General features: G+C 45.7%; 1 pseudogene; it reads left to right on the forward strand.

Annotated features, from left to right (window-relative positions):
* Positions 1-13,678: 13,678 nt before the first annotated feature.
* LOC139229403 (U2 spliceosomal RNA) lies at positions 13,679-13,857 on the forward strand (annotated as a pseudogene).

The following is a 13,857-nucleotide window of genomic DNA, read 5'->3' on the forward strand; positions in this document are numbered from 1 at the left end:
AATGTTACTTTAGGTAATTTGTGGAACCAAGTAATTTTCTCACACTAGTGGTTATGATACTCTGACTGTTTTTCTGTTGGTTAGCTGGATTTCTGACCCATAGAAACCCATCCCCGTGTTAAAGGGTTTCCAAACCAAACAACAGAGAATTCCGCACATGGTAGAGTTTCTGTTTGCCCCATACTGAGTGCTCAATCTCTCCCTGCAAGTCCAGAAAGTTTAGGTACAGTTTGGCAAGAGCTAAGGCTTATGATTTCCCAACTGTGTGCAGGGCTAGGCCAATTGTTAATTTTAAATCTGAGATGATAGATTTTTGGGAATATGGGGCAATGGCGGGTATATGGAGTTAGGTCACAGATCGGCCATTATCTCATTGAATGGCAGGCAGGCTCGAGGGGCTTAATGGCCTACTCCTGTTCCTGGGAGCGCCTGCTAGAATGGCCAAAACTGTGCAGTTTACCAGCATTATGGCACTCGTAAGTTTTCCACTAATTGTCCATCCAGAATCATCCGACATGTTGTAGAATTAAGGTAATTGGCAAAAGAACTAAAGTCGATGTAAGAAAAAAGTTTTTTATGCAGCGAGTGGTTAAGATCTGGAATGCACTGCTGGAAAGGATGGCAGACTCAATGTTATCTTTCAAAAGGGAGTTGGATAAGTATCTGAAGGAAAAAGAATTGCAGGGCTACGGGGAACGGTCAGGGGAGTGGGACTAGTTGAGAGCTGGCACGGGCTCGACTGGCCGAATAGACTTCATCCGTGCTGTAACGATTCTAAGATAATTAGCTAGAGGCATGAAAAGAAATCCCTCCTAACTGACAAGCCAACTCCAGTGAACCAGGCTGCTCAGGTCACAGATTAAAAAGCAAAATACATAAAAGGCTGACTTGATTTCATCGTGCTGGGGGCGGGAGGGGGAGTGGCAACGAGCACTTGGAGTTTGTCAGGAGGGGCCTGATGAGCATTGCAACGCATGAGTGCATTAACACGCTCCAATGCACAATATGGACACACACCACCCATTGACCACACTATGGACACACACCACCCACTGACCCACAATATGGACACACACCACCCACTGACCACACTATGGACACACACCACCCACTGACCCACACTATGGACACACACCACCCACTGACCCACAATATGGACACACACCACCCACTGACCACACTATGGACACACACCACCCACTGACCACACTATGGACACACACCACCCACTGACCACACTATGGACACACACCACCCACTGACCCACACTATGGACACACACCACCCACTGCAGTATGGACACACACCACCCATTGACCACACTATGGACACACACCACCCACTGACCACACTATGGACACACACCACCCACTGACCCACACTATGGACACACACCACCCACTGACCATATTATGGACTCACACCACCCACTGACCACACTATGGACACACACCACCCACTGACCCACACTATGGACACACACCACCCACTGACCCACAATATGGACACACACCACCCACTGACCCACACTATGGACACACACCACCCACTGACCACACTATGGACACACACCACCCACTGACCCACAATATGGACACACACCACCTACTGACCCACACTATGGACACACACCACCCACTGACCCACACTATGGACACACACCACCCACTGACCACACTATGGACACACACCCTCCACTGACCACACTATGGACACACACCACCCACTGACTCACACTATGGATACACACCACCCACTGACCACAGTATGGACACACACCACCCACTGACCACAGTATGGACACACACCACCCACTGACCACACTATGGACACACATCACCCACTGACCCACACTATGGACACACACCACCCACTGACCACACTATGGACACACACCACCCACTGACCCACACTATGGACACACACCACCACTGACCACAGTATGGACACACACTACCCACTGACCGCACTATGGACACACACCACCTACTGACCACACTATGGACACACACCACCCACTGACCACACTATGGACACACACCACCCACTGACCACACTATGGACACACACTACCCACTAACCACACTATGGACACACACTACCCACTAACCACACTATGGACACACACCACCCACTGACCACAGTATGGACACACACCACCCACTGACCACCGTATACACCATACCTCATGGAATGGTGGTTTCACCAGTTGTAGATGTAAAACTCCAGCAGACTCTATTTCTTGAAGTCAATGCTGCAGATTAAGCTTTGCACTTGAACTCTGGGAGACTAGAGTTATACTTGCAAAACAACACGTATTTCTGTTGTGAAACCAGCAGCTGCTGTCTGGTTCTGCTTAAAACCAAGAATTTACTGCAACGCTAAAGTTGAATTATAAATGCACCTTTTAATCCCATCTGTCTGGCCTGGATTTAAACCCAGATCATAGAAGTCAAAGGCCAGTGTCTAACCCAACTCGCCACTCTGCCTTCACCTGCGCCAACTTCTATAAATTTCCTGTTTTTAGATCCTAGCCACTAAACCCCAATAGAAAGGAAGGTGCAGCCCCACCAATAAATCTTTCTGTAAACGGGTGTGGCAGATATGACACAAGCTGTGGTAGAATATAAAGGTCTGTCACTAAACAATACTTTCTTTTGCAGGCCATCAGTTATATTCTCCAGCACCTATCTGAAATGAGGCAGGGAGCAGAATGAATCACGGATTGACACAGTTACAACACCAATCACAGTGTTCCCTTCTGGTACTTAAAGCATCTGTACTGTTTCATTCAAACTCAAACTTATTTTAAATAAAAATTAAATAATGATCACAGCCTGTAGTAAATGTTTTTCACTTAATGTCTCTAATTTATTTTGCTGACTTTCTTCCTGAAGGCACTGACTCTTACTGGGGCACAGTTCCTGGAATACTGACTCCTGCTGGGGACAGTTCCCTGTCACTAGAACACAGTTGCCTGGTCCATGACACTTACTGGGGTGCATTTCCTCGGATGCTGACTGTTACAGGGGTACAGTTCACCAAGTGCTGACCCTCACTGGGGTACAGTTACCCGGGTGCTGACCCTCACTGGGGTATAGTCACCCAGGTGCTGACCCTCACTGGGGTACAGTTACCCGGGTGCTGACTCTCACTGGGGTACAGTTCCCCAGGTACTGACCCTCACTGGGGTACAGTACCCCAGATACTGACTCTCACTGGGGTACAGTTCCCCGGGTGCTGACTCCCACTGGGGTACAGTTCCCCGGGTGCTGACTCTCACTTGAGGTACAGTTCCTGGGGTACTGACACTAGTTGTGGAATGGTTCCCTGAATGCTGACTATCACCAGGATACATAATCATCATCATCATCATAGGCAGTCCCTTGGAATTGAGGAAGACTTGCTTCCACTCCATAAATGAGTCCTTAGGTGACTGAACGGTCCAATACGAGAACCACAGTCCCTGTCACAGGTGGGACAGATAGTCATTGAGGGAGAGGGTGGGTGGGACTGGTTTGCCGTTTTCTGCAAGCTCTCAGCGATGAGACTCGAGGTGTTCAGCGCCCTCCCAGATGCACTTCATCCACTTAGGGCAGTCTTTGGCCAGGGACTCCCAGGTGTCAGTGGGGATGTTGCACTTTGTCAGGGAGGCTTTGAGGGTATCCTTGTAACGTTTCTTCTGCCCACCTTTGGCTCATTTGCCGAGTAGAGGGCTTGCTTTGGGAGTCTCGTGTCTGGCATGCAAACAATGTAGCCTGCCCAGCGGAGTTTATCAAGTGTGGTCAGTGCTTCAATGCTGGGGAGGTTGGCCTGGGCGCTGCCTGTTGCTAGGATACAGTTCGCTGGACACTAACTTTTGCTGGGGTGCAGATCCCTGGCCGTTGACTGTAGTGGGGGATGTTTGCTTGGCGTTGACTGTCACTAGGATACAGTTCCCTGGGCACTGACTGTAGTGGGGAATGGCTCCCTTGTCATTGCCTCATGCTGAGGTACAGTTCCCAGGATTCTTACTCTTAATAGGGTACAGTTTCTGGGATACTGCACCTTGCTTGGGTACAGGTCTCTTGTCACTGTCCCTTGTTGGGGTACACTTCCATGGACACTGACTCTCACCAAGGAATAGGTTCTCTAGGTGCTAACTCTCACTGGGGGTATGGGTTACCTGGGTGCTGACTCTCCCTAACCCAGGTGACTGACTGTAACACTATTTTCAAATAATTAGGAAACATAGGATCTCAATAAATGGCAGCAGCGAAATTGCTTACTTCATTCACTCTTACTGGGGTCCATTCAATGGATCCTGACAGCCCTGTGGGATCTTCCCAAGCTCAGGCAATGAAACCAGTAGACTATTCGACCACTACAGTCAAGCCTGATTCTGTCTCCACCCTTGCCTCAGCTCATCCACGCTTTTGTTACCTCTAGACTTGACTATTCCAGCACACTCCTGGCTGGCCTCCCACATTCCACACTACGTAAACTTGAGGTAATCCAAAACTCGGCTGCCCGTGTCCTAACTCACACCAAGTCCCATTCACCCATCACTCCTGTGCTTGCTGACCTACATTGGCTCCCAGTTAAGCAACACCTCGATTTAAAAATTCTTATCCTTGTTTTCAAATCTCTCCATGGCCTCACCCCTCCCTATCTCTGTAATCTCCTCCAGCCCCACAACCCCCCAGAGATATCTGCACTCCCCTAATTCTGCTCTCTTAAGCATCCCTGATTATAATTGCTCAACCATCGGTGGCCATGCCTTCTGTTGCCTAGGCATAAGCACTGGAACTCCCTGCCTAGATCTCTCCACCTCTCTTTCCTCCTTCAACGCACTCCTTAAAACCTACCTCTTTGGTCACCTGCGCTAATTTCTCCTTAGGCGGCTCGATGTCAATTTTTTTTGTTTTATAATACTCCTGTGAAACGCCTTGGGACGTTTCACTACGTTAAAGGTGCTATATAAATACAAGTTGTTGTTTTTGTTGTCGTCCTCAAGACAGATTCACACATATGTACCTTCCGCCAGAGGTCGCTGGTGGCGATCAGGTGTGGAAACTGTGGCCAAATTGTTCCCCTCTTTACCCCACAGACACCTGGGCCAATAGTTGTGTCCTCAGTGCCGCTCTAGCTGGAACTAGGGTGGATATCTCTGTAGTTTCTAGGTGACAGCAGTATTCATTTAAGAAGCAGGATCTCAGTGAATGCTAGGTGTACACTTGTGGAATCGGCTTCTTTTTGTTTAGAACACGGAGGCACTTTTTCTCTAGCCCTCTTCCCATCCCATACAGGTCTCTTTGTTCTCTGAATGGGATGAGGGCTTGGTGCAGGGAAACTACTCAGATGGAGCCCTGTACAAAGTTGGCGCCAGGAAAGCTCCACTGCGCGAATCATGTCATGTGAAAACTCAGTGCCTATTCAAAGCGTATTTTAATCAAACTCAATCTCAATTAATTCCGCTCGTTGCTCCATTATCTTTGCTCAGATGTGGTTCTCTGTGAGTTGGGCAGTTAATTTGAAGCCATTCCCATTAGTGGGACTCAGGGAATCGATTATGCGATTAATTACTAGTTAGAGACTTAATTGTCCCTAATGAACCAGCAGGTCCTGAACCGTCTATAGGGGAGTAACAAGCGGAAAAAGAAGCTACTTCACTTTGCACTCTCCCTAATTAGAAGGGGGACTCGAAGCTTTGTAGGACCCTGTAGCAGAATGGGCTTTGTCTCTGAAACAAAAATTAGGAGGGGAATCAAAACAAATTTAAAACAAACCTTTTGAGAGATGTCTGCCCGGCGGAGAGGCTGCATTCAAAGATGAATCATTCCATTGATTAAATTAAAAGCGACGAGTTTTAAATTAAATATACATATATATATACAAAGACGATAAACTGATGGAGAGAAAAGATACACTGAAAATTAAGGACAGGCAGAAAAACCTGGGAACATGTTTTTTTTTTAAAAAGAGGAGGATAAAGACCTGGGAAGTGTTCATGAGACTGAGAAATTGGAATATGGGAAAATATAAACAGGAGGGCACCACAGGTGAGAGTTCGTTTTAACTTCACTCACACTGCCAGCAGTCCTGATAATATCCACTCTACACAATCCAGTTTGATTTCCCAGTGTTGCTTACAGATGGAAATGCTCTGTGAATGTTTTCGAGAAGCTGAGAACACACTTCACGAGTGTCAATTCGATGCAGCTCAGTAATTTCTCTAACTCTTAGATGGGTAATTGACCCTTAACAATCAACATCATAAAACATTATCTGGTCATTATCACATTGCTGTCTGTGGGAGCTTGCTGTACGCGATTTGGTTTTCCTACATTACAGCAAAAGCACTACATTTCAAAAATATTTCATTGGCTGTAAAGCGCTTTGGGGCGTCCGAAGGCCGTAAAAGGCGCTATATAAATACAAGTCTTCTTCCTTTCGTAACCAACTCACAGCAAAGCTGTCACCCCGAGTCTGTCAGAACCCGAACCTAATTGCAAGCATTAAAGGTACGGTAAGATGTCAAAAGCATTTTTAAAATTTGTTAAATTAAATGTAAACCCTTTGCCGTACTATTTTGTTACTACACATGTCGATGCTGCTGGATTATTAAAGTATGCTCTTTTAAACAAAATAGCATTACAGTAAAATGCTGCAAGCTGCAAACACCGATGACTTTAATTGAATGAAAAGCTTAAAAAGCATTTGCAGAGGAGCCTGGGGCGTAACAGGCGCTGGCCGCTTGCCCAGATTGTTTAGATGAGGCCCGAGGCCCAATTTCAGGCCAGCCTTGGGCCTCCCAGTTTGGCACTGACGAATGTCCACTCCAGTATGCTAACCCCCTGCACCATCACAAGAAGCAGGTCTCGACGGGGTTTTCTGAAGAAACTGTTGCAGGAAATGTTAGCGAAAGCTCCGTGAGTTGGAATTTCCACGGGAAAGGTGTTTCTCCTGCTTTCCCACCAGAAACTACGGATAACCTGCACAAGCAGTCCTCTCTGAGTTTCTCCGAGGTTTCTGCTAATCTTCCGCTGAAGTTATGGTGGTAGATCGGGAAAACACTGACAGAATTCCTACCCTTGTGCATCTTGCTGATATTTGGCTCAAGAAGAATACTCTATTTGCTCAAACAAAGATTCTGTTTTTTGTTTTGTATGGAATCTCCTGCATGCTGAGCGATCGGATGAAATCATACCAGGTGATGACACTTGGAACGTGCAGATAACACGATGCAATGGAGTTTCAGTTCCTAATGGTGGTTGTGTTGTGAGTCAGAGATTCCTGCTTCTGATCAGAGCATAGCTTACACCCACTGTACATCTGGAGTGACAGATGGTTCCTTTGCCTCCTGATGCAAACCTGGTGTCGTATTTGACCCTGAGATTAGCTTGCGACCACATATCTTCTCCATCCTCAAGACCGCCTACTTCCACTTCCGTAACATTGCCCCTCTCTGTCCCTGCCTCAGTTCATTTGCTGCTGAAACCCTCATCCATGCCTTTGTTACCTCTAGACTTGACTATTCCAATGCTCTCCTGGCTGGCCTCCCATCTTCCACGCTACATAAACTTGAGCTCATCTAAAACTCTGCTGCCCGTATCCTAACTCTCACCAAGTCCCTGTGCTCACTAACCTACATTGGTTCCCGGTCCGACAACACCTCAATTCTAAAATTCTTATCTTTGTCTTCAAATCCCTCCATGGCTTCCTCCCTCCCTTTCTCTGTAGCCTCCTCCAGCCACACAACCTTTTGAGAGCTCTCCACCCCTCCAATACTGGCCTATTGCGCATCCTGATTTTATTCACACCACCATTGGCGGTTGTGCCTTCAACTGCCTAGGCTCTAAGCTCTGGAATTTCCTCCCTAAACCTCTCCACCTCTCTATCTATCGTTCCGCGCCTTTAAGATGCTCCTTAAAACCCACCTCTATGACCAAGCTTTTGGTCATCTGCACTAATATCTCCCTATGTGTCTCGCTGTCAAACTTTGTTAACTTTCCTATGAAGCGCCTTGGGACACTTTACTACATTAAAGGCACTATATAAAAGCAAGTTGTTGTTGTTGTTGATGAGTGCAGGTTAGTGTGTGACGTAGGACTATCTCTCCGAAAAGTACCGACTCCTGCTTGGGTACAGTTCTGTGGGTTTTGGCAATCTACAATACCAAATGGAAACAATTGTTCTTCATGCGTGTTATTCACCACTAGGGCATCACTGCCCACCATGTGCCAGCAACATTGGGAAGAGGGAGAATAAATCAGAAAAGAAAACATTTACAAAAAATACAAGTTGATAGATATGTTTGATTCATGCTTGAAATATTTCACTTAATTGTATCAAATGTCTCATTAAATCGCTTGGAAATATGAATCCATTCTCGATTTATCATAACCCCATTTTATATATATCCTCGCATATGCCTCAACACCTTCTCTGTCCAGAGACATAGCTACGTGCCTCTTAAATTCGTGTTCTCCATCCATTTCAGTGGCATCTCTTTATTAACCAACAATCATCTTTGTTGTTTCCCTTTGTCAAAGGTGATAATCTCCCATTAGATGCCTCGAGCTGCACACCGTGCTCCGGTGGGGTCTTATTAATGCCTTGCATACAACAACAATACAACCTCTATTAGCTTGATTCTGTCCCTTTACTGATATAACACAGTAATTTAGTTTCCATTTTTATTGTAACCAATCACAGTGCTGATAAGTTCAAAGTATTACACTCTATAACCCCTAGATGTCTCTCCTGATTCCCACACTGCCTCACTGTTCCCTTTAACACAAACTTCCTCTTTTGGTGCTTTGCTTCCTGCTAATTATTTTGCACTTATCCCCATAGAAACACATCTGCCACCTGTTGACACAGTTAAATAAAAACATTAAATCCTGTTGAATCTTGTTGCATTCCCCCCTTATTTGCCGCGCCAACTATTTTGGTATACACCAACACATCAATGTAATATGCAATAGAACTCAGTAGGCAGAAGGACTAGTGTAGGATATTATTCTGGTTCTGATCTAGTACACTTCCTAGTGACCAGTTATAATATTCTACTTACAGGTTCCAGAAAGCAAGTAGGCAGCTTGCTGGCTTAGCCCAGGACAACGGATGCAGTTAAAAATGTTTAGAAGGATTTATACTTGTCTGCAACGGCAGACAAATGGCGGAAGTGATTCAACAGTTTGTCTCAGTCAGTCGTGCTCTTACCTGAGTCAGAAGGCCTATGCCAGGACTTGAGCATGTAATCCAGGCTGAAACCTTAGTGTAGTACTGAAGGAGTGCTGCATTGTCAGAGGTGCTGTTTTTCAGATGAGACATTGGGCCGACAGGACCTCAGTTCAATCAGGTTAAAATAAAATAACTCAGGACTATTAGAAAAAGAGCAGGGACATGTTCACACCAACATCCTCAATCAAAAGCAGCAGGACTGATCAATATTGATAATTGTAAAATATTGCACAATGATCAAAGATATGCACATGAAAGGAATTGAATTATCAAAGGCGACAGTGGGCCACTACAATCGGCTTCAGTGCGTCAGAATGTTAGGGAGAGGAACATTGGTTCCTGATCCCAGTTGCTATCTAGTAACTCCTGCTGGAAAGTGCATGTGAGTGTGAGGACAGGATTGGGCCTATTTGTGATTCCCCATGGTTGAGCTTTCAGCGGTGGCTCTTGCCTTTGAGTGAGAAAGTTGTGAGTTTAAGCCCCATTCCAGAGACTCAAGCACAGAATCCAGGCTAACACTCCAGTGCAGTACTAAGGGAGTGCTGCACTGTCGGAGGAAATGTTAAACTGAGGCCCTGTCTGCCCCCTCAAGTGGCGCAAAAGATCCCATGGCACTTTTCGAAGGAGACTGGGGATTGCTTTCCAGTGTTGTGGCCAATATTTATTCTCAACCTACACCTAAAAACAGATTATCTGGTCATTTATCTCGCCGCTATTCGTGGGGACTTGTGTTCAAATTGGCTCCCGCTTTCCCTACATTACAACAGTGAATACATTTCAAAAAGTACTTCATTGGCTGCAAAGCACTTTGGGACGTCCTGAGGTCATGAAAGGTGCAGTATAAAATTCTGAATAGCCTGTCAACACCCACGGTCTAGATATGAATGGTTCCAGTCACCCTTGGGCAAGGCACCCAAGGGTGACTGGCTCCAAAAGAGCCACGTCTTGGCTAGAGTAAGTGCCCTCAGGAAAGAAGGGAAGAAAATTTAAAATAAAAAGCTGCAGGACATTTGTGCGTTGATTCCTGGCTCGCAGGTCCACCTCTCGAGTCCAGTGTGAAGCAAACTGTTGATTCAAACCCTGAGAAGGTTGCTAATAAATCTGGTCATTTTAATTTCTTCAGTTTAACATGTGCTGCAGCAGGCAGACTCCCTGCAATTAAAGCCGCTCTGCCCAGTGAGCTGCCAGACCCCTGCCATGCTGAGTGATTGGGGCCTGCCTGCTTCTGACAGGTGCTTGAAAACCCACATCATTTGTGTAAAAGTTTTCAACTCGACTCGTTTCTGCTCCCGTGGCGAAGGGACAATGTTAGAAGGAAACAAGGCACAAAGCGCTTTGTGCAACATGATGTGCTGTTATTCGAACGCTTTGAACAAGGAGAATTACAGACCCGGAGTGGCCAGACAATGATTTTATCAACCCTGGGCTCATATTGACCGACACTTACAACAGGAGGTATGAGGGAGGGTTTCTCAATCTTATTTTGGGAACGGTGGATGAATGTGAATGGCAGCAATCTGAAAAAACAACAGAAAATGCTGGAAATACACAATGGGCTGGACTTGGAATTATTTTCCTAAACATCTCTGCCTTGCTCCCTCTCTGAAAAGCCTCCTTGGCATCTATCTCTGTCTGGGCCTTCAGTCATCTCCACTAACTCTTCTCCTTTTCAGCGTTTGATTCACCGCTGCCCCCCCCCCCCAATACTCTCCCACAATGTGCTGGGATATTTTGCTCTGTTATATAAGTGCAAGTTTTGTTGTTCAAATGACCGTACAATAGTAAGTTGGCTTTGGGCTGTGCCATTGATAAACACATGCAGTCAAATGGACAGCTCATGCCCTTCCTTGAGTCATCCCTACAGACCATTGAGGCTCTTTATCTGTCTACTTTTGTTGATCATGGAATTGAGCATGAATTCCCTAAAATAGCACAGACAGGAATTTGATACAGGTGGGTAAAGCATGTATACCGAAACAGTACTGATTGCAAACTATAGCCCATGATGCAACTTCCTATTTCTCCTTGCCTCTCCTCTTAGGAATAAACTGGTAGAGGTCCATTCTGGGGAGTTGAGCTCACAAGCTGCTTTGTGTTGAAGAACAATAGTTTAGTGTGTGCTATTCAGGGGTGTAGTGGAGGGTATACCCGGGTACATGTAGTCAATGGTGTACCTGGGTATACATGGCTATAGGTAGTTGAGAGTATACATGGATATACGTAGCTAAGGATATATGCAAGTATGCATTATACAACCACTTAAAATTTGGGGGGAAGTGTATGCTTACTTTTATTTGCTGGCTATAAACTGAGGCATGTTTACCTCAATCGCTCTCTTTCCTGGGGTGTGCAACATTTCCTGCCAGAATTCGGAGTGGGAGAGGAGTACAGCTGGGATTGTTGCCTTTGACAGCTAGTTTCTGAGCTAGTAGGGAAATGTCACAAGGGCAGGAGAAACGATGTGGCTGACTGTACCAATGCTGCTTCCTCTCGCTCACCCCTCTCCCCTTCTCAATTCTGGCATCTCTCCCCCTGAGTTAGGCAGGTGGCTCTCCACCCTGGCAGACTTCCTCCCCCTCCACCCCCATTCAGTTAACTCTCTTCCTCCGCCACAAATATTATCAGCTCTTCCCCCTCCACCCCCACACAATTCTGGCACCTGTTCCCCCTCCTCCCAGCTCGGACTCTCTCACTCCCGATGTCCCTGCTTCTGCTGCTGGTTGCTGGCTGGCTGCAGGTGTGCTGACTCTAGGTAGGCCAGGTTCCATATCTGGATGACCTCACTGTGCTATTTCATTGTATTGCGTATTTTTATACATCATATTATATAAGTTTCCTCCAAATCTCTAGAATCTACATCAAATAAAGTGTTAGAGATCAACACTTGGGGGAGGGTGGTGCTAGGTTTGAGCATGGACTCAACAGCCATTTACTCTCCTTCTACACCCCACGTACACATTCCATTATTCTTCCACACCTCATGTACTCTTCCCCTATCATGGACTCCACCCATCCATTTAATCTCGTTCCAAAGCCCACGTACACTTTCCCCTATCGTGGAGTCTACCCACCCATTTAATCTCCTGAGGTAAAATTATGTATAAACACTCTCAGATCCCCAAAGGTAATCAAGCAAAACTCTAAGATATCCGTCCATCCTCACACCTCGACGAAATATTAAGGGCATGTACTTATCATTGTAAAAGTTATTTACTGTGCTGTTTATATTGTGACGCTGGTTTCCGCAGTAACCAGATTGACTATAATGTTCCAGCTGGTTTGACTTCCAGTCACAGGCACACTCGTGTCTGCCATTGTAACTTATCCTGATGATCATGTAATGGGTTTATATTGCAGAACTCTTTGTCTGATTCTGCTACTGGCAACTGTGTTTGGAATCTGCCCTGTTTATATTATGTAGCCTATCGGATTCCCTTTATAATGATTTTAAATTGTATTTGAGTTCCTAGGGGCGCAGAACAGGGACCCTGACCTATGTGCGCACCTTCCCCTGGTTCATTTTACCTTTCATCACTTCTGTTGGAAGTCACAGACCTACAATTCCTGTAGCCACGAGTGAGGAATTCCAGCCCAATGCTTTCACTTTTAAACGATAACTGGACAGAAAGTTATGAGACTCGGTAAAATGTGAGTCCCGCTGCCATCAGACCGATGCCGGTTGGGTCCTTTATATTTACATGTGGAGCAGATGTTCATTTGCAACCTTGCAATGCAAAGGGCCTGTGCTCGGGTTGCCAACTCTGGTCGGACATATTCCTGGAGGTTTCATCACAGGACCTCCTCTCCCCACCCACTCAAACAGCCTTTTTTCGCCATCTCCAATATTTTTATAATTAATAAATGAAAGTGTTCAAAGAACATTCAAAAAAGACATTTTTTCAAGGCCCCTATGATTTTTCTCCCGGGTTGTTCACGGCAACGAACATAATCTTTAATTCCTAGAGACTCCAGGCCAATCCTGGAGAGTTGGCAACCCTAGCCTGAGTATACATGCCATTGCTCACTGTCCCACGCCCTACTTGCAGAAATCCGTGCTTTTCATAGAATGTTTCCTGCATATTTAATTTAAAGGAAAACTAAACAAGCTGGGATATCTGAAATATTCCAGGTCCAATTCCCATTTTCCTTTTGTTCTCTTTATTCCATGAATAGTTTTTTTTTTGAAGAATATAGTTGTAACGAGGTCCTATCAGTGTAACGTCAGTTACTAACACCAATACCAGTATCCAATACCAAGAAAGAGCTCCTGACAACTCAGCAATTTATCTGGTGAGTGAAGATGAAATTTGCATTCATATAGCACAGATCCCCAGGATATCCCAGAGTACTTCACACTCAATGGGGTATCAAGGGATGTGGATCAGAGGTGGGTAATAGGAGTTGAGATACTGCTCAGACATGATTTAATTGAACGGCTGAACAGGCATAAAGGGCTTCTCGGCCTTTTGGCTAAGATCAAGTGTAGTATCTGTTCTTATCAGTTTAATATCCCCTATGGGGACATGATATTGAATTGATTTTTGGACAGGGAGCTGGATCAGGGGCATGCCCCGTCCACTCCATGCACCGACCTGGTATTGCAATATTTCCAGGAACGGTGCAACTTCG

Source organism: Pristiophorus japonicus, chromosome 18 (assembly GCF_044704955.1).
Source record: "Pristiophorus japonicus isolate sPriJap1 chromosome 18, sPriJap1.hap1, whole genome shotgun sequence".
NCBI classification, from domain to species: Eukaryota; Metazoa; Chordata; class Chondrichthyes; family Pristiophoridae; genus Pristiophorus; species Pristiophorus japonicus.